Source organism: Balaenoptera borealis (genome assembly GCF_965194805.1).
Source record: "Balaenoptera borealis genome assembly, chromosome: 6".
Taxonomy (NCBI): Eukaryota; Metazoa; Chordata; class Mammalia; order Artiodactyla; family Balaenopteridae; genus Balaenoptera; species Balaenoptera borealis.
The window spans coordinates 5,281,235-5,302,961 of NC_138863.1; positions in this window are offsets into that span (position 1 = coordinate 5,281,235).

Here is a 21,727-nt window from a genome sequence, read left to right on the forward strand (position 1 = left end):
CAGATACATCAGAGCTTGGAGATGTTTAAGCAGAAACTGGGCTTGGAGAGAAACTTGGAAGAGATGTGGTAGAAGAGATTCAATTATTGAGAATAAAAGCAAAAGCATAGTTAAAAAAATAGAAAACAATGTGGACAAAATAAATCCAAAGTATGTCAATAATTGAAACAAACATGAATGCATGAGTGCAACCATTAGAAGATGTATAATCCAAATTGTATCATGTTTACAAGAGTAAAACATAAGCTGACACAAAAAATTTGAAATTAAAGAGGTAGAAAAAGATATACCAGATAAAATTAACGGAAAGAAAGCTACTTGCTTGCAGCTAGAAAGTAGCAATATTAATATAAACAAATATATACAGTTCAAGGTTACATTTATTTCTCTATTTAAATTCTCTTTATGGCCCTTATCATTACCTTATATTTTCTCTCCCCCTCTACTCCATGCTAGACTGTAAATTCCATGAGAACAGGGACCGTGTTTATTCTGTTCGTTGCATCTTGAACATTTCTTGGACCACGGAAAATACTCAATACATATTTGTCGAATGAAATAATGACTCCAAAGACTTTTCTTTTTCTCTTTCGAGGACTGATGTTCCAGGATGGAGGGCATGTGAACTGGCCTTTGTTCTGTCTGGTTAGCTATTGCTGCAACCAAACCACCTCAACACTTAGTGGCTTAAAACACCAGCTTGTTATTATCTACCGTGGTTCTGTGGATTGGCTGGGGTCACCTGAGCGGTTCTTGTATGGGCTCTTTCATGCAGCTGTGTTCTGCATGGCTGGAGATGGAATTATTTAAAGGCTCAACTTATACCAGACGTCCAAGATGGTGCACTCGCATGCCTGGCGGTTGATGCAGGTTGTCAGCTGGGAGTTCAGTTGGGGCTGTTGACCAGAGCATCCATGTACGGCCTCTTCATGTGGCTTGGGCTTCTCACAGCCAGGTGGCTGGAATCCATCAGCAAGTGTTGTAGGAGACAGGAAGTGGAGGATGCCAGTCTCTTAAGGCCTGAGCCCAGAGAATGACACAGTGCCACTTTGTCACAATCTATTGGGCAAACAGTCATGGAGCCCACTTAGATGTAGAGGTGGGGACATAGATCTCCTTTTCATTCCCCTTGTCAGTGGGAGAAGTGTCCAAAAATTTGTGATCATCTCTAATCTACCACAGACCTTCAAACGAGGGAAACTGTTCCATCTCTACAAATGACAGTACTTGACAGATATGATTTGCTGAGTCTGAGGCATCTCTTTTCCCAGAGAAGGAAAATTCCATCATGGAAAGAAAAGAGTCCTGTTCTGGAATCTCTGCAGCATGTGTGGGTTGGATGAGATATCCCCCAATACCCTTTTCCAGTGCCAACATTCTTGGATGGAAACCTCAGTGACAGACCAGGGGGAAGTCATCGTGATTCAGTTAAACCTCAGAGGGTTGTGGGTTTCACGGAGGGAAAGAAATTGAGGTCTGCCACTAAGAATTACTCACTTCCTCCTTTCTCACTTCACACCAGCTAAGCACTTTTGTCTAGAACTTCCCATCTGGAACTGGAGGCCAGGAACAGTGCTCTAAGCAACACAACACCTGTCTTGGGGACTGTAATACCTCAGAGAGGTGTGGATGCGTTGTGTGAACACTGACACTGATTTGGTAAAATGTAACAATGGGCTTTCAATGCTTCTGTTTATGATTCATTTTTAGATATTGGACCCATTTTAGAAATTGCTGCTCAATTTCTCTTGCTTTCTTACCTCCCCTCAGAATTACTAGCAACATGTCCTTATGCAAGTTACTTGACATCTTTGTGCCTTATTCTCTCATCTGAAAAGAAAAGACGAATACTAGTGTATACTTCGTAGGGTCGTCGTGGGGATTAAATGAGCTGATACAACATGCTGGGCTCTCCTTTAAGACTTTACAAGGCAGGGCTCAATAAATTCTAACTATTGTAATTTTTCTTTTATCACAAAATTTAATGACTGCATAATAATCCACTTTACGAATGTTCTATAAATTAATTTACCCATCTATGAATTTTGTGTTTGTTTCTTTGCCACTGTAAAAATGATATTATGAATATCTTTATGGGTAAATCTTTGTGCCTACCACTTAGGCAACATTCCTAGAAGTGGAATTTTTGTAGCGCATTTTTTTTTTTTAACTGCATAATGCAGTTAAATAAAGTTCAAATAGTCAAGTGAGTGGTGTTTGAGTTCTATAGGATTGGCACCTCGGTGTTCGCAGAAGAATATATTCATCACTATCAACAAAGCAGAACCATACTGTGATTCCCAGTGATACCCAGGTCCGCCCTGGACACCCACGGCCCCTCTAACTCTGCAGGGAATCATCAGACTTTCTCACTTCCTATTTTCCAAAATAAGTTTTTTGGTTTTTTTTTCTGTATTCAGTTCCTTTTCCAAGCAGCCCTTTACTCCATTCATCCACAACTTAGCCTGGCATTGAAATTACACCAAATTAATTGATTGATCAACCGAACACAATGTTAATATTTTTAAATGGTCTTTATATGTAACACATTTTTCATTCTGATGGGAAAGAAGAGTTGTATGTATCAGTTATAAGTGGGAGAAGAGTACACGTTCTTCACAGAATCAATCCCTATGACGTCTCACATAATCAGTGTATGTAAGATTTCACATAGATCTCCTTGATTTCACATTTGTTGAGCAGTTTCCATGATCTGGCCCCGGAAGTAGTCTGGCCCCTTACGTGATCTCCTCCCACCTAAAGCAATAGCACTTGCCTCTTTATCCATCTATAAGGATTTCCTTTCTCTACCTGGAGATCTCTCCTCCTCATGGCCTTTTTTAAAAAATTAATTGTTTTACTTTTTATTTTTTGGCTGCGTAGGGTCTTCGTTGCTGCTGCGTGTGCACTCTCTCTAGTTGTGGCGAGCGGGGGCTACTCTTCATTGCAGCATGCGGGCTTCTCACTGAGGTGGCTTCTCTTGGTGCGGAACACGGGCTCTAGGGTGCATGGGCTTCAGTAGTTGTGGCACATGGGCTCAGTTGTTGTGGCGCGTGGGTCCAGTTGTTCCATGACATGTGGGATCTTCCTGGACCAGGGCTCGAACCCGTGTCCCCTGCATTGTCAGGCAGATTCTTAACGACTGCGCCACCAAGGAAGTCCTCCTCATGGCCTTTTCATTCACTGTTTTCTCTGCCTGGAATGGGCTCTCTAGTTCTTCCATACCCAGCTCATTCTCATCCTTCTGGGTTCAGCCCAAATGTCACCTCCTCAGAGAGGGCCTCCCTGACTACCCCCTATAGCAGGCCCTGTGGGGTCACTCTGCTTCTCATAAAGTATATGTAGGAAATAATCTGAAACTATCTTGTTTTATGTCATCTTCTCCAATAGGTTGTAGGCTCACAATGGCAGGGATGCGTCTGTCTTTTTCATGGCTGTCTCCCATGGCAATGAGCATTGATGGAGTGAATGGATGTGTACGAGTGAGTTGCTGTGGAATATGGTGCTGTAAAGATGGCTATGCTAGTTTCCTATGGCTGCTGTAACAAGTTACAGCAAACGGCGTGGCTTCAAACAACACAAATTTATTATGCTATAGCGCTGGAGATCAGAAGTCTAAAAACGTGTCTTATGGCAGAGCTGTGTTCCGTCTGGGGGCCGAAGGACGGAATCCTCTCCTTTTCCAGCTCATGGCCCCCTTCCAGCAGGGGCATCACTGGACCTGCGTCTGTTGTCACCCTAACATGAAATCCACAACATGGTTAGTTCTTTCACGTCTATCGCCCTTCTTTCCCCACCTCTCATCCTGATCAGGCTTTTCCTTCTGTGGGGAGCGGGGAGAAGCTGGGCTATTGTGCAGAAATGTCAGTGGTCTCTATTAAGTCCCTGCTGTCCCCAGCGGCTATTCTCTGCTGACTTCCCACAATGCCAAATACATTTTCCCTGGAAACCAGCTAGCTGTGGATTTTCCTTTCCAGAGACCCAGGGGTCCTCTCAGCAGTGGAGCAGCCATCTGGGCTTTCAATCAGTTTTCAGGCTTCATTGATGCCGCCACTTGCCTGGGATTGCTGATCAATGGGAACCCCAGGGGAAGGCTAAGCAGTAGGGTTACCTGGCCAGGCTGATGGAGTTCCTTCTTCTCCACTGCCTTAACTCAGGACGGCTGTCCCAGGCTGAGCTGCCCGTCTCTACGTGTATGATTTAAACAGCAACAAGAAAGAAAGATTACCATATGCCTAGGTTACAGTTTATGTCACAACTGACAAAATATATCATTGATAGCTTTGAGGACATGAAGCCCAACAAGAAAAGCAGTAGAAAAATGTGCTTGTTTATGGAAAATTTACAATAACAAAGAGTTGGTAATGGTTGCCTTGCCAAGTACAGCGGGTTGAAGGGCCAATATTTCTATTTCTTTTCTTCATAACCTTTACCACTTTCAACGTACAATGTAATTTACTTTTCTTAATTTAATTTAATTCGATTTAATTTTCTTTTTCTTCTTCCCCTCCTCCCCTCCCCCTCCCCTTCCCCTCCTCCTTCTCCTTCTCCTTCTATTATCATAAATGCAAGCTCCCTAAAGCCAGGGATTTTTCCCTCAAGGATTTATCCCAAGCACTTAGAAGAGTAGATGGTATATGGTGGATACTCAGTAAATATTTGTGGAATGAATAAATGTTGGTGGGTGAGTTTCTCAGAAACCATCACGTGACATTGATTCAAAGGCAATGAAGCCCTTACTGCCATTCTGATCCTATAAAGGCATGGCTTGTTCCAGAAAGAAGTGAGACAGGAATATGAGGAAATAAATCTGCAGAGGAGTCCACATTAAGAAATTACATCAAACACAACTTTATACAATTAGTTACTCTATTGCACGCATTAACTGATCCATCTCCTTATAAAGAAGGTCTTCTGTGCAGTGGGCAATATGCAATCTATAGTTCCTCAAATTTGGCATTAGGGTTCATTTCTACATAGGTATCATCGTCCTCATAGGAAGAATCCTTTAGTTACTGTAATATTATTTCAATGACAAAATCAGACAGCACCTAACTTTGACTTCTTATAATTGGCTCAGAAGTGAAACTCTTCTGCTGGTTCTAATCTTAACTCTTCCGTGGAGTTTTGACTTTCAATAACAATATTTTAAAATTCTAGTAGTTGATTTCTCTTTTCAGACCTATCCTTTTTTATTTCTAGAGTCTTGCTCTTTTCCTATGATTTCAACTCCTCTTGCTGTTTCTAGGTTCTGTTGTCTGATGTGGGATATTTAATGCTCATCTCCTGAGCTTCCATCAAAGTCTAGTGCTTTATTATTTTTTTGATTTCAAGTTCATTTTCAGTGTTTTTTCTTTTTTTTTTTCTCAGTTGAATCCGTGAGATTTTCTGTTTAACTCTACCAGTGCCTCAGCTGTGTTATTGCCCCTGCATGATATTTTTTGTTTTTCCCCACTATCTTCTCAGCTTGGAGGTTCCTCTAACTAGGGAATCAAATGGCAAATGGCAGGAGGCAAAGGAAGGCGTTTTTCCCCACCCAGAGTCCAGCGAGTCATGTACTTCTTGTCTTTTCCTTGGGCTGGCTGGCACATTTTTTTCCAGCCACCACATTAAGAGCTGTGACTTTATACGTGGATCTCAGTCTCCTGAGATTTTACTCCTGCAAAACTTGTCCTTTGCTTCCTGGTTTGTGTTACCCCGCACAATGGCCCCTGTGTGGGGCAGCTCACACACCTACATGGCTTCTAGCTGATGCATCATCATTTTTCATTTTAGTTATATTTCCCCATATTTCTAGTGGAAGGGTTTTCACATTCGTTTTGTCATCTGTCTTACAAGAAACTAAAATCCCTTTAGTTTACTTCCCACCACCATCTCTCTCTCTGAACGCAGTAAAACCGGGGCAGGTGCGGTGTGGGTCTTAACGGAATCTTTTTTCTTATTGTTGATGCTGTCGTAGTGTCTGAAGCCTTGACCTTCTTGTCCTGTGGTCACATACTCTTTCCTGCAGCAGTGGTCCTCAGCTGGGGCTTCTTTTACCCCCCTGTTGCAGGGGACAATTGGCAATGTCTGCAGACCTTTTTCGTACCATGACTGGAGGCTGCTCCTGGCATCTAGTGAGTAGAGGCCCCGGATGCTGCCAAACATCGTATGATGCCCAGGACTGCCCGCACAACGAAGAGGGATCTGGCCCCAAATGCTAACAGTGTCGTGATGGAGAGCCCCTGCCCTATAGGGATGGCACTTTCTTCATTAAATATCAGTGATCACTGCGTGGTTATTCTCTGCCCCATCCCTCCCTGCCCATTCTACAACCTTCTCTGCTCTGTGACCAGGAAGCTTGCTCCTAGAGTCTGCACTGTCTGTCTCCCTTGTCTGCTGGCTTCCGACTGGCTTTGGAGTTTGGGAAGCAGTAGCTGACAGTTGGAGCAGAGAGAGGGATCTGGGTAGATCTTTGCCACTCCTGCCCCCCTCTGGGCTGCCTTCCTCTGTCAGCGGCTGTATCCCTGCATGATTCCTCTTCCTTGCAGGCAGCCGTCTCCATGGCTGTCACTTTTACTGGGATCTTTTTGGGCCATTTCCACACCTTTGACCTTGGATGGTGATGGCAATGACAATGCCCACTCCTCCTGGGCTCTGGGAACCTCAGCAACCTCTGTGTGTCTGCTTACCCTGCCCACAGCTCTTCGTTCATTACTCTTAAGCCATCTGAGTTGGATACTGTGTCCTGCCAGGATGCTGGCTGGTACAGCCGCAGTGATTTCCTTAACTGTAGGGCATGATGACCTCATTCAATGCACCAGATTGTCTTTCATCTCTATCCTGCATCCCTGCTCCGTTAGGTCCGTGTGGGCCCATCACCTATACGGTGACCATGGTCTCCTTACAATATACTGATATAGTGGCATCTCTCAGCCAAGAGACCTTGACCAGGGTTCTATTTATATGACAAGCTAGGGAGATGGAGCTGAGAGCAAACATGATTTGACTCTTCGGGGTTGGCGGCCAGATGCTGAGCTAGGGATACCTCCCTTCACTTGATTCTAAATCATATATAATTAGATATGTACACCCCTCCATGCAGGTGTTTCCCATGTTTATGTTCTCCCCTTTATTCTCGTTCCTTTCTGGGAATCCTGCTCCCTTCTAAAGACTTGGGCTTTATATGCTGCCCCTCTGTGAGGATGACTGAGCTTTCAAAATCTACCTCTCCTGGAAGCCTGACATTCAGCTAGAGAAGAGCCGCACTTTTATCCCAACTTTCTCTTGGAGGATAGTTTTGTATTTCTTTGACTCAGAGCTTGGTGGGACCTCATGAGTGTAGCCCTGAGCATCAGAAGAATTTGAAACCTGAAGGTTGGGCAATTTCCGTATTCTGAAAGGTCCATGCTGATTTTTTTTTTTTTAACATCTTTATTGGAGTATAATTGCTTTACAATGGTGTGTTAGTTTCTGCTTTACAACAAAGTGAATCAGCTATACTTATACATATATCTCCATATCTCCTCCCTCTTGTGTCTCCCTCCCACCCTCCCTATCCCACCCCTCTAGGTGGTCACAAAGCACCGAGCTGATCTCCCTGTGCTATGCGGCTGCTTCCCACTAGCTATCTATTTTACATTTGGTCGTGTATATACGTCCATGCCACTCTCTCACTTTGTCCCAGCTTCCCCTTCTCCCTCCCCATGTCCTCAAGTCCATTCTCTACATCTGCATCTTTATTCCTGTCCTGCCCCTAGGTTTTTCAGAACCAATTTTGTTTTGTTTAGATTCCATATATATGTGTTAGCATATTTGTATCTGTTTTTCTCTTTCTGACTCACTTCACTCTGTATGACAGACTCTAGGTCCATCCACCTCACTACAAATAACTCAATTTCGTTTCCTTTTATGGCTGAGTAATATTCCATTGTATATATGTGCCACATCTTCTTTATCCATTCATCTGTCAGTGGACACTTAGGTTGCTTCCATGTCCTGGCTATTGTAAATAGAGCTGCAGTGAACATTGTGGTACATGACTCTTTTTGAATTATGGTTTTCTCAGGGTATATGCCCAGTAGTTGGATTGCTGGGTCGTATGGTAGTTCTATTTTTACTTTTGTAAGGAACCTCCATACTGTTCTCCATAGTGGCTGTATCAATTTACATTTCCACCAACAGTGCCAGAGGGTTCCCTTATCTCCACGCCCTCTCCAGCATTTATTGTTTGTAGATTTTTTGATGATGGCCAGTCTGACTGGTGTGAGGTGATACCTCTTTGTAGTTTTGATTTGCATTTCTCTAACGATTAGTGATGTTGAGCATCCTTTCATGTGTTGGTTGGCAATCTGTATATCTTCTTTGGAGAAACGTCTATTTAGGTCTTCTGCCCATTTTTGGATTGGTTTTTTTTTTTTTTTTTTATTGAGCTGCATGAGCTGCTTGTAAATTTTGGAGATTAATCCTTTGTCAGTTGCTTCATTTGCAAGTATTTTCTCCCATTCTGAGGGTTGTCTTTTCATCTTGTTTATGGTTTCCTTTGCTGTGCAAAAGCTTTTAAGTTTCATTAGGTCCCATTTGTTTATTTTTGTTTTTATTTCCATTTCTCTAGGAGGTGGGTCAAAAAGGATCTTGCTGTGATTTATGTCATAAAGTGTTCTGCCTATGTTTTCGTCTAAGAGTTTTATAGTGTCTGGAGTTTTATAGAGTTTTATAGTTTTAGGTCTTTAATCCATTTTGAGTTTATTTTTGTGTATGGTGTTAGAGAGTGTTCTAATTTCATTCTTTTACATGTAGCTGTCCAGTTTTCCCAGCACCACTTATTGAAGAGGCTGTCTTTTCTCCATTGTATATTCTTGCCTCCTTTATTAAAAATAAGGTGACCATATGTGTGTGGGTTTATCTCTGGGCTTTCTAACCTGTTCCATTGATCTATATTTCTGTTTTTGTGCCAGTACCATACTGTCTTGATTACTGTAGCTTTGTAGTTTGTCTGATACTATACTACAAAGTATATTGGGAGCCTGATTCCTCCAGCTCCGTTTTTCTTTCTCAAATTTGCTTTGCCTATTCGAGGTCTTTTGTGTTTCCATACAAATTGTGAAATTTTTGTCCTAGTTCTGTGAAATATGCCATTGGTAGTTTGATAAGGATTGCATTGAATCTGTAGATTGCTTTAGGTAGTATAGTCATTTTCACAATGTTGATTCTCCCAATCCAAGAACATGGTATATCTCTCCATCTGGTCGTATCATGTTTAATTTATTTCATCAGTGTCTTGTAGTTTTCTGCATACAGGTCTTTTGTCTCCCTAGGTAGGTTTATTCCTAGGTATTTTATTCTTTTTGTTGCAATGGTAAATGGGAGTGTTTCCTTAATTTCTTTTTCAGATTTTTCATCATTAGTGTATAGGAATGCAAGAGATTTCTGTGCATTAATTTTGTATCCTGCTACTTTACCAAATTCATTGATTAACTCTAGTAGTTTTCTGGTAGAGACTTTGGGATTCTCTATGTATAGTATCATGTCATCTGCAAACAGTGACATCTTTACTTCTTCTTTTCTGATTTGGATTCCTTTTATTTCTTTTTCTTCTCTGATTGCTGTGGCTAAAACTTCTGAAACTATGTTGAATAACAGTAGTGAGAGTGGGCAACCTTGTCTTGTTCCTGATCTTAGTGGAAATGGTTTCAGTTTTTCACCATTGAGAACGATGTTGGCTGTGGGTTTGTCATATATAGCCTTTATTATGTTGAGGTAAGTTCCCTCAATGCCTACTTTCTGGATGGTTTTTATCATAAATGGGTGTTGAATTTTGTCCAAAGCTTTTTCTGCGTCTATTGAGATGATCAGATGGTTTTTATGCTTCAACTTGTTAATATGGTGTATCACATTGACTGATTTGTGTATATTGAAGAATCTATACATTCCTGGGATAAACCCCACTTGATCATGTTGTGTAACCCTTTTAATGTGCTATTGGATTCTGTTTGCTAGTATTTTGTTGAGGATTTTTGCATCTATGTTCATCAGTGATATTGGCCTGTAGTTTTCTTTCTTTGTGACATCTTTGTCTGGTTTTGGTTTCAGGGTGATGGTGGCCTCGTAGAATGAGTTTGGGAGTGTTCCTCCCTCTGGTATATTTTGGAAGAGTTTGAGAAGGATAGATGTTAGCTCTTCTCTAAATGTTTGATAGAATTCACCTGTGAAGCCATCTGGTCCTGGACTTTTGTTTGTTGGAAGACTTTTAATCACAGTCTCAATTTCAGTGCTTGTGACTGGTTTGCTTATATTTTCTCTTTCTTCTGGTTCAGTCTGGGAAGGTTGTGCATTTCTAAGAATTTTTCCATTTCTTCCAGGTTGTCCATTTTATTGGCATATAGTTGCTTGTAGTAATCTCTCATGATCCTTTGTATTTCTGCCGTGTCAGTTGTTACTTCTCCTTTTTCATTTCTAATTCTATTGATTTGAGTGTTCTGCTTTTTTTTCTTGATGAATCTGGCTAATGGTTTATCAACTTTGTTTATCTTCTCAAAGAACCAGCTTTTAGTTTTATTGATCTTTGCTATTGTTCCCTTCATTTCTTTTTCCTTTATTTCTGATCTGATCTGTATGATCTCTTTCCTTCTGCTACCTTTGGGGCTTTTTTGTTCTTCTTTCTCTAATTGCTTTAGGTGTAAGGTTAGGTTGTTTATTTGAGATGTTTCTTGTTTCTTGAGGTAGGATTGTATTGCTATAGACTTCCCTCTTAGAACTGCTTTTGCTGTATCACATAGGTTTTGGGTCGTCGTGTTTTCATTGTCATTTGTTTCTAGGTATATTTTGATTTCCTCTTTGATTTCTTCGATGATCTCTTGGTTATTTAGTAGTGTATTGTTTAGCCTACATGTGTTTGTATTTTTTACAGATTTTTTTTCCTGTTATTCATATCTAGTCTCATAGCGTTGTGGTCAGAAAAAATACTTGATACAATTTCAATTTTCTTAAATATACCAGGGCTTGATTTGTGACCCAAGATATGATCTATCCTGGAGAATGTTCCAGGAGCACTTGAAGAAAAAGTGTATTCTGTTGTTTTTGGATGGAATGTCCTATAAATATCAATTAAGTCCATCTTGTTTAATGTATCATTTAAAGCTTGTGTTTCCTTATTCATTTTCATTTTGAATCATCTGTCCATTGGTGAAAGTGGGGTGTTAAAGTCCCCTATTATTATTGTGTTACTGTTTATTTCCCCTTTTATGGCTGTTACCATTTGCCTTTTGTATGGAGGTGCTCCTATGTTGGGTGCATAAATATTTATAATTGTTATATCTTCTTCTTGGATTGATTCCTTGATCATTATGTAGCGTCCTTCTTTGTCTCTTGTAATAGTCTTCATTTTAAAGTCTCTTTGGTCTGATATGAGAATTGCTACTCCAGCTTTCTTTTGATTTCCATTTGCATGGAATATCTTTTTCCATCCCCTCACTTTCAGTCTGTATGTGTCCCTAGGTCTGAAGTGGGTCTCTTGTAGACAGCATATATACGGGTCTTGTTTTTGTATCCATTCGACCAGTCTATGTCTTTTGGTGGGAGCATTGAATCCATTTACATTTAAGGTAGTTATTGATATGTATGTTCCTATTACCATTTTCTGAATTGTTTTGGGTTTGTTATTGTAGGTTTTTCCTTCTCTTGTGTTTCCTGCCTAGAGAAGTTCCTTAAGCATTTGTTGTAAAGCTGGTTTGGTGGTGCTGAATTCACTTAGCTTTTGCTTGTCTGTAAAAGTTTTAATTTCTCCTTCGAATCTGAATGAGATCCTTGCTGGGTAGAGTAATCTTGGTTGCAGGTTTTTCCCTTTCATCACTTTAAATATGTTCTGCTACTGCCTTCTGGCTTGCAGAGTTTCTGCTGAAAGATCAGCTGTTAACCTTATGGGGATTCCCTTGTATGTTATTTGTTTTTCCCTTCCTGCTTTTAATATTTTTTCTTTGTGTTTAATTTTTGATAGTTTGATTAATATGTGTCTTGGCATGTTTCTCCTTGGATTTATCCTGTATGGGACTCTCTGCACTTCCTGGGCTTGACTGACTATTTCCTTTCCCATATTAGGGAAGTTTTCAACTATAATCTCTTCAAATATTTTCTCAGTCCCTTTCTTTTTCTCTTCTTCTTCTGGGACCCCTATTATTAAAATGTTGGTTCATTTAATGTTGTCCCAGAGGTCTCTGAGACTGTCCTTAATTCTTTTCATTCTTTTCTCTTTATTCTGTTCTGCAGTAGTTATTTCCACTATTTTATCTTACAGGTCACTTATCCGTTCTTCTGCCTCAGTTATTCTGCTATTGATTCCTTCTAGAGAATTTTTAATTTCATTTCTTGTGTTGTTCATCATTGCTGGTTTGCTCTTTAGTTCTTCTAAGTCCTTGTTAAACGTTTCTTGTATTTTCTCCATTCTGTTTCCAAGATTTGGGATCATCTTTACTATCATTACTCTGAATTCTTTTTCAGGTAGACTGCCTATTTCCTCTTCATTTGTTTGGTCTGGTGGGTTTTTACCTTGCTCCCTCATCTGCTGTGTATTTCTCTGTCTTCTCATTTTGCTTAACTTACTGTGTTTGGGGTCTCCTTTTTGCAGGCTGCAGGTTCATAGTTCCCATTGTTTTTGGTGTCTGCCTCCAGTGGGTGAGTTTGGTTCAGTGGGTTGTGTAGGCTTCCTGGTGGAGGGGACTTGTGCCTGTGTTCTTGTGGATGAGGCTGGATCTTGTCTTTCTGGTAGGCAGGACCGCGTCTGGTGGTGTGTTTTGGGGTGTCTGTGGCCTTATTATGATTTTAGGTGGCCTCTCTGCTAATGGGTGGGGTTGTGTTCCTGTCTTCCTAGTTATTTGGCATAGAGTGTCCAGCACTGTAGCTTGCTGGTCGTTGAGCAGAGGTGGGTCTTAACGTTGAGATGGAGATCTCTGGGAGAGCTTTAGCCATTTGATATTACGTGGGGTGGGAGGTCTCTGGTTGACCAGTGTCCTGAACTCAGCTCTCCCACCTCAGAGGCATGGGCCTGACACCTGGCCGGAGCACCAAGACCGTGTCAGCCACATGGCTCAGAAAAAAAGGGAGAAAAAGGGAAAGAAGGAAAGAAAGAAAAGAAAAGTTATTAAAATGAAAAATTTTAAAAATTATTAAAAATAAAAAAATTAAAAAGTAATAAAGAAAAAAAAAAAGAAAGAAAAGAAGAGAGCAACCAAACCAAAAGACAAATCCACCAATGATAACCAGCACTACAAACTATGCTGAAAAAAAAAAAAAAAGAAACTGACAGACAGAACCCTAGGACAAGTGGTAAAAACAAAGTTATACAGACAAAATCACACAAAGAAGCATGCACATACACACTTACACAAAGAGAAAAAGAAACAAAAGTCTATATATATTAAAAAAAAAAAAAAAAAAGGAAGGGAGCAACCAAATCAATAAACAAATCTACCAATGATAATAAACTCTAAATACTAAACTAAGATAAACATAAAACCAAAAGCAAATTAGATGCAGAAAGCAAGCCCCAAGCCTACAGTTGCTCCCAAAGTCCACTGCCTCGATTTTGGGATGATTCATTGTCTGTTCAGGTATTCCACAGATGCAGGGTACATCAGGTTGATTGTGGTGATTTAATCTGCTGCCCCTGAGGCTGCTGGGAGAGATTTCCCTTTCTCTTCTTTGTTCGCACAGCTCCTGGGGTTCAGCTTTGGATTTGGCCCCGCCTCTGAGTGTAGGTCGCCTGAGGGCATCTGTTCTTTGCTCAGAGAGGACAGGGTTAAAGGAGCAGCTGATTAGGGGGCTCTGGCTCACTCAGGCCGGGGGGAGGGAGGGGCATGGAATACAGGGCGAGCCTGAGGTGGCAGAGGCTGGCATGACGTTGTACCAGCCTGGGGCATGACGTGTGTTCTCCCAGGGAAGTTGTCCCTGGATCATGGGACCCTGGCAGTGGTGGGCTGCACAGGCTCCCAGGAGAGGAGGTGTGGATAGTGACCTGTGCTTGCACACAGGCTTCTTGGTGGCTGCAGTAGCAGCCTTAGCGTTTCATGCCCATCTCTGGGGTCTACGCTGATTGCCGTGGCTTGTGCCTGTCTCTGGAGCTCGTTTAGGCGGTGCTCTGAATCCCCTCTCCTCATGCACCCTTTTGGGAAGTCTGAGGTCTTCTGCCATCGTTCAGTAGGTGTTCTGTAGGCGTTGTTCCACATGTAGATGTATTTCTGGTGTATTTTTGGGGAGGAAGGTGATCTCCACGTCTTACTCCTCCATCATCTTGAAGGTCTCCTCCATGCTGATTTTTAAAGAGCTCTGGGCAAGGAGCCCAGTGCATTTGCAGGAGAGGCTGAGGTCTTCTCTGGTGTGACCTGGAGACGTTGCAGAGCGGCTCCTCCACTTCCTCTGCAGTGGGCACACTGCCCGTCCTGATATTTACAAAGAGGAGCCATGGAACAATGACATAAGAACCAGGAGGAGAGGGGCACTTTCCAGGCACCCCTCCATGATAGGCAGGTGCTGAGCAAGCACAGTGGACCCCCAGCGAAGCTTAGGACCCGGGCATCTGGGTGGAGAGGGAATGAGCATCTCTGCTCACTCTCAGGTGTTTTAGGCCCCCATAGTGACTGCTTTAGCCACAATGTTTGAACAATATTCCATCATTATTCCACTAGAGAAAAATAGAGCCAATACCTGGAGGTGCTGGGGATTGAACCCAGGGCCTCATACATGCAAAGCATGTGCTCTATCACTGAGCTACACCCCCTCCTAACTAGCCACCATGAGCTAAAGGCTTGTGGACGTGCATTGTCCTGTCCTACCCCATGGAGACTAATCAAGTTTTGCTCATTTGGAGGTTTCTGGGCCACCTTATGTCTCTTCTCCACAGCTGTCTATGGAGGGCGTGGGCTGAGTCTCCTGGGGGTCAGGGTTAGGCTGTGGTTGACAACAGTTTTGTGTCCAAGGGATCCCAGTTCCTACAGGAGAATTGTGATGCCTGGGCAGGCAGTGTGTAGGGCAGACTGCACCTGGTAGGTGCCTTAAGAGACATGGAGTTGGGCTGAGGGCAGCTACAAGAGGATGCTGGGACTTCTGGGTCCTCCCCACACCCCGGGGGAACCACTCCTCCATGCAGGGCACAGATGTGCCGACTCCTTAGTGTTGGGGAGACTGGACAGCTCCCCCACCTCCAGCAGAAGACAGAACCCCTGGGCTATGGGTGAAGGCTGGCGTGAGTGTAGCCTGGGAAAAAGCTGCACTTCTGAAAGCCTAGAAGGCTCTTTTTTTTTTTTTTGAATTTATTTGTGATATTTCAAACAATTTACTTCCAAGTAAGCAAAATTCTTTGCATAGAAGAAACAAAATAATAGAAGCCAACAGATGAACAGAGAGATGAGGTGGTAGGTTATGCTTAGAGAATATTTGTTTTCTAATGTTAGCTCAGATTAATCCGTGAACTATTTTATGTATTGTCACCAAAGAGAAGGAATAATACAAGAAGCTTACAATGACCTGCAACCAGCAGTATTTCTGCATCTCCATTTCATTGAGGCCTCTTGGTTATCAACTAATGAGACATTTTCTCTCATGAAACTCGGCATATTCCTATTAATTGCTTCCTATGTCCAGGTACTAAGAGGTAGGTTTCTTTTCTTTTTTAAAAAATTTTTACTGGGGTATAATTGATTTACAATGTTGTGTTAGTTTCAAGTGTACAGCAAAGTGAATCTTTATACAAATACATATTTGGAAGGCTCTTTAAGGCACTGGCTCCCTGGACATAAGTCTGCACCAGTGGGTAGTAATCTACCAGAAAGTGAAGGGCCAGGGATTTGGGAGACAGTGTCCTTCTGGTCCTCGCTAGCCACTAGCCCCTGAGGCTGAGGGCTGGTGCACCCTGTAAGGCGCCCACCTTTCCTCAAAGCTTCAGCTGTTTCTCTTACTTTCTTGGAATCTCAGGTTTCAGTGACCTTAGTCTTAAATTGCTTCTGGGGTGTGTTGTATTATTTCATTGAAATTTAATGATTTTGATTATATGGTCCTGCTTATTTCACTTAACTTCTATTTTTTTTTAATTAAGAAGTTTTAGAATTTCTGTTCTTTTCTGTAAAATGGTTCTATTTTTAATTTTTAATAATTTGTTTTCTCTTATAATTTTTAACATCACTTTTTGTTTTAAAAATTAATTTCTAAAGAGTTTAAAAATAATTTTTAACTTTTAAAATTGCCTTTTAGTAATCATTTCATGATCTATATAAATCAAATCATTATGCAGTACACCTTAAACTTACACAGTGTTTCATATCCATTATATCTCAAGAAACCTAGAAGACAAAAATTGCCTTTTAGTTTGTTACATTAATCTTTAGAGGATTTCCTTTTGATTCTTATCACATGGTACGTTTACTATTTTTACATTGGCCAGTAAAATATTTACATTGCATTTTACTCCCTTGCCCTTTAATACTTAATGACAAAACTTTTCATCTTCTTTTATACTTTTACTTTTTAAATCAGTTTTTATTTTCGTTCTCTTTAGTGTCCTTTTACATCTTTTAAAAGTGTTAGATGTTGTAGATAACCCTCAAAAATCTCATGTTTTTGAGCAAACCTGCTTCACCGTTTGTAAAAATTCCTGGTCTACAAGTTTGCAGGCACGTGTGTTGCTACCAAAGAGCAGGGACGTGCGTTGAAGAGTGAGAGAAAAGCCACGCCATAAACAGCAGGCTGTGCTGACTTTTGCTGCATGACAATGAACTTACTACAGACCTAGCAGCTTAAAACAGCACTCAGTTATCAGCTCCTAGTTCTGTAGATCAGAGGTCTGGGAGAGGCATGGCTGGGTCCTCGGCTCAGGGTCTTGTAAGGCTGGAATCAAGATGCCCCTGGGGCTGTGTTCCTCTCTGGAGGTCCTGGAGAAGAATCCACCTCTAGGATCACTCAGGTTGTTGGCTGAATTTAGTTCCTTGTGGTTGTAGGACTGAGGTTCCCATTTCCTTGATGTTTGATTTCTGCTCCTGGAAGCTGCCTCCATCCCTCCTCAGATGTCCCCCCTCTATCTTCAAAGCCAGACACAAATCTCTCTCATGTTTTGACCCCTCTTCCCAGGAAGAGCCTAGTCCCTACTTTTAAAAACAGTTTTATTGATATATAAGTCACATACCATTTGGTGTACAATTTAGTTGTTCTTAGTATACTCACACAATTGTGTAACCATTATTGTGGCATGATTTGAGAATGTTTTTATCACCCCCCCACCAACCAAAGAAACCCCATACCTCATTATCAGTCACTCCCCATTTTGCCTCAGTTCCAACTAATCAACTCTCTGTTTCTACAGATTTGCCTATTCTGAACTTTTCATACAAATGGAATTATTCAAGATGTGGTCTTTTGTGATTGATTGGTTTCTTTCAGTTAGCATAACAAGGTTCACTCACACTGTAGCATGTGTCAGTACTTCATTCCTTTTTGTGACTGAATAATATCCCATTGTATGGATATACCACATTTTGTTAATCCATTCATTAGTTGATGGACATTTGAGTTGTTTCTACTTTGTGGCTATTATAAGTAATGCTGCTATGAACATCTGTGTACAAGTTTTTGTGTGGACATATGTTTGCATTTCTCTTAAGTATACACTTAGGAATGGAATTGCTGAATCAAATGATAACTCTATGTTGAACTTTATGAGAAACTGCCAACTGCTTTCATGGCAGCTGCACAATTTTATATTCTTTTCAACAACGTACGAGGGTTTCAATTTCTCCACGTCTTTACCAACAGTTGTTATTATCTGTCTTTTTTGATTATAGTCTTTAGTGGATGTGAAGTGGTATCTCATTTTTGATATGCTTTTTCTTAATGACTAATGGTATTTTTCATGTGCTTATTGGTCATTTGTATATCTTCTTCAGAGAATTGTCTATTCAAATTCTTTGTCCATTTAAAAAATTGAGTTTTCTTTTTATTGAGCTGTAAGAGTTCTTTATATGTTTTGGATACTAGACCCTTATCAGATATTTGATTTGCAGATATTTTCTCCTAGTCTTTGGGCTGTCTTTTCTCTTTCTTGAGAGTGTCCTTTGAAGCATGCAAATTTTAAATTTTGATGAAGTCCAATTTATCTGTTTTTTTTTCCCTTTGGTTTCTTTTGCTTTTGGTGTTCTATCTAAGAAGACTCAGCCTAACTGAAAGTCACACAGATTTACTCTTATACTTTCTTCTATGAGTTTTATAGTTTTAGCTCTTACATTTAAGTCTGTGATTCATTTTGAGTTCATTTTTGTATATGTTATGAGATAGGAGTCTGAATTCATTCTTTGCATGTAGATATCCAGTGGTCCTAGCACCATTTGTAGAAAAGACCACTCTTTACCTATTGCGTTGTCTTGGCACCCTTGTCAAAAATCAATGGACCATAGATGTATGAAACTTTTCTGGATTCTCATTTCTAATCCATTGATCTTTAGGTCTACCTTTATGCCAATACTAACTTGATTACTATCACTTTGCAGTAAGTTTCGAAAGTGGGATGTGTGAGTCCTCCAACTTTGTCCTTATTTAAAAAAAATTTTTTTGGCTATTTGCATCCTTACATTTCCTTATGAATGTTAGGATCCACTTGTTTATTTCTGTGAGAAATAAAGTTGGGATTTTGATAAGGATTGCACTGAATCTGTAGGTCATTTGGGGGCACATTGCCATCTAAACAGCATTAAGTCTTCCAATCCATGAACACAGGATGTCTTTCTATTTAATTTCTTGCAATGATGTTTTATAGTTTTCAGTACTCAAGTCTTGTACTTCTTTTCCTGAGCATTTTATTATTTTTTTGATGCTATTGTAAAGGGGATTGCTTCCATAACATCATTTTGGTATTGCTAGTGTAAAGAAAAATAATTGATTTTTTTAATATCAATCTTGTATCCTGAAACTTTGTGAGCTCATTTATTAGTTCTCAAAGTTCCTTAGGATTTTCTGTATATAAGATCATGTCATCTACAAAAAAAAGATAATTTTACTTCTTCTTTTTCAATCAGTATAAATTTTATTTCTTTTTCTTGCCTAATTGCCCTGGCTAGAACCTCCAGTACAATGCTGAATAGAAGTAGTGAGAGGGTCATCCTTGTCTTGTTCCTGATGTTAGGGAGGAATTTTTCTTTCCTTCATTATTTAGTATGATGTTAGTAATATGTTTTAGAAAATGCTCTTATGTTATTTTTTATGAGACTTTGAAATATTTACAGATGAAGTGAGGTGATACTTTGGATTTACTTTAAAATAATCCAGCAGAAAGAGAATGGAGGGTATAAATGCTTTTAAAGGGGAATAGACATATGTTGATAATTATTGAAGCTAGGTGATGAGAACAAAAGGGTTCGTTATATTGTTAGCTCTAATCTTGTGTGTGCTTGAAAATTTACATAATAAAACTTTAAAAAAAGTCCTCATTTTTTACTCAGTCCTCAGATCCCTGTAGATCATTGGTTGAGGGCTCTAGGATGGGATGGAGCCTCAGTTGGGTTTAATTACAAGCAACATGATGTAACACGTGTCCAGCTCTAGGTCAGAGGCAGGAAGAACATCTTTGGCTAGAATATGCCGTCACTGTGTCTCAGCACAGGTCTGGCTCCTTTTGGAGACCAGGGTGCATGTATGATTGGGCCCTGGATGAGTGAAGCGTCAGTGAAAGGGACCATCTTAGTCCATTTTCCTTGGATGCAGGCTCTGGGTGGGGCAAAGTTTCCAGCCCCAGTAGTTACTTGGGTGGTAATCCTAGGAAACCTAGTGGAAAATGGAGAAGAGAGATGGGGAAGGGAGGAAACCCAACAAAGAATGCCTTATGAAGCCAATCACCACCTGTGACACTGGCCCTTAAACCGCTGAGGAACTTTTGGTGAAAACACCGAACAGGTGTCACACTCCTCCCAAACTAGGCGCTGGGGAATTTTCACACTGGCTCTGCCTTTTGTTGAGAGTTGCTCCTTGGGATCTTTAATTCTCCAGCGTAAAGCCCTCCGGCAAGGAGATGCAGCTGCAGGGGTTGAAAGTGGGGTGGGCAGACCTTCACTACAATGATGTGGCTCAAGGGCATGGTGGGCGGGGCAGTGGGGTGGGCGGGGCGGTGGGGGGGAGCAGTGACGGCATCTACCACAGTGAAATTTCTACCTGACGGTATATTTACCTTCAATGTGTTTTCACCATTGTTCTGTCCTGCAATTAACCTTGGATGTCACTTAAGCATTCACCCAGAAATCCACCTCTTTCCCAGGAAATGGACTACAGAGTCGTCTTATTAGTCACTTAATTCAACCTCACCTTTTCATTCAAGGTCATCCCATAGATTCCCAGAGAAGTGATATTGAAAATGAAAGAAAACTGAGATGCAGTCTTTTGAGCTGTCTCATACATTTATTATGCAATTTGAGTCAGCGAAAGGCAACAGTAGTGACTCCCGTTTTCAAGGCTAAGTGGAAGAATATCTCTGATACAACCTCTGGCTTCAGCCACACTACCCGCTGGGAAATTGGATCTCCCACACCTCCATCTTCTTGGGCTCTCCAGCAGCCTCAGAAAGCAATTAGGAACCATGTGTCTGGTTCTCCTGGCAGCCAAGAGATGACCCAGTCCCATGGTATGTGGATAAATATTTAATAACTAGCTCTACGGGAAAAAAACCCAAAGCCTGAATTTTTAAACATTTGCCCATTTCCGTGGTGTAAATGTTCCCACCGTGGCTGATTTCAAGCTACCAAGGGTTTAACAACTGGCTTGCAAAATTCCTGAAGGTTTACTAATTGGCTCTTGTGAGCTGTTACAAACTGGCTCCAGCACACCACGGCCACAGAGGAATACTCCTCTCCCGGAGACCTGTGCTTCAAGCCAGTCTTGGCGAATCTTGCCAGCAGCTTCAGCAGCATGAATGGTACCAGCCCTGATGGGACCCATCGGAAAGAAGTGGCTGACCCACACCGCTCTGCCAAGGCAACCAGACTGAAACCGAGCAGGACCCTATGGGGCCTTCCCAGGACAGACACCAGCCCTCCCCGTCCCCCCGGCAATGTCCTCAGCCTGCCTCTTGTCTGTAGGAAAACTTCAGCCGAAGGATAAATTTAATCAGAGAAATGAGAAAATGAAAAAGCAAAGAAAAATAGTCAAACAGGACAAAATAGTAATAGTTTAGCCATTAAACAGATTCAAGGACATTTATTTTCTCCTCAAGGGCTATAGATAATATTCTGAGCCATATCTTTTGAGCTGTTTTGCAGATACTGAAACCTCCACCAGGTAGAAGAAGTTAACTACATGATGCCCAGACTGTAGCCATGACCTAAGCTGCTCCATCTCACACAATTCTGAAAACCGGCCTCAAAGAAGTGGGAACAAACCAGCTCTGGAGCCGAAGATTAACTGTACTTAAAACAATCAAGATGACTCTGATCAGACCACCACACGACCAATTTCAAGATGATTGTCTGAGCTAACAGTGCTGTTCTGCACGTAGCCCCCTCCCTATATACACCTGAAACTCCCCTTTAAAAGCTCTTGCCCCCTGATTGGCAGTGGGGAATTGGCTTTTGGACCTGAGTCTGCCTTCTCCCCAGGTTGCTGGCCTCCTGGATAAAGCAATCTTTCCTTTCCTTCTAATACTTGTCTCTCGAATACTGGCTTTCAAGTGGTGAACAGCTGAACCTGAGTTTGGTAGCAAGACCTCACAGCAGTCCTGCACAGACCCTTG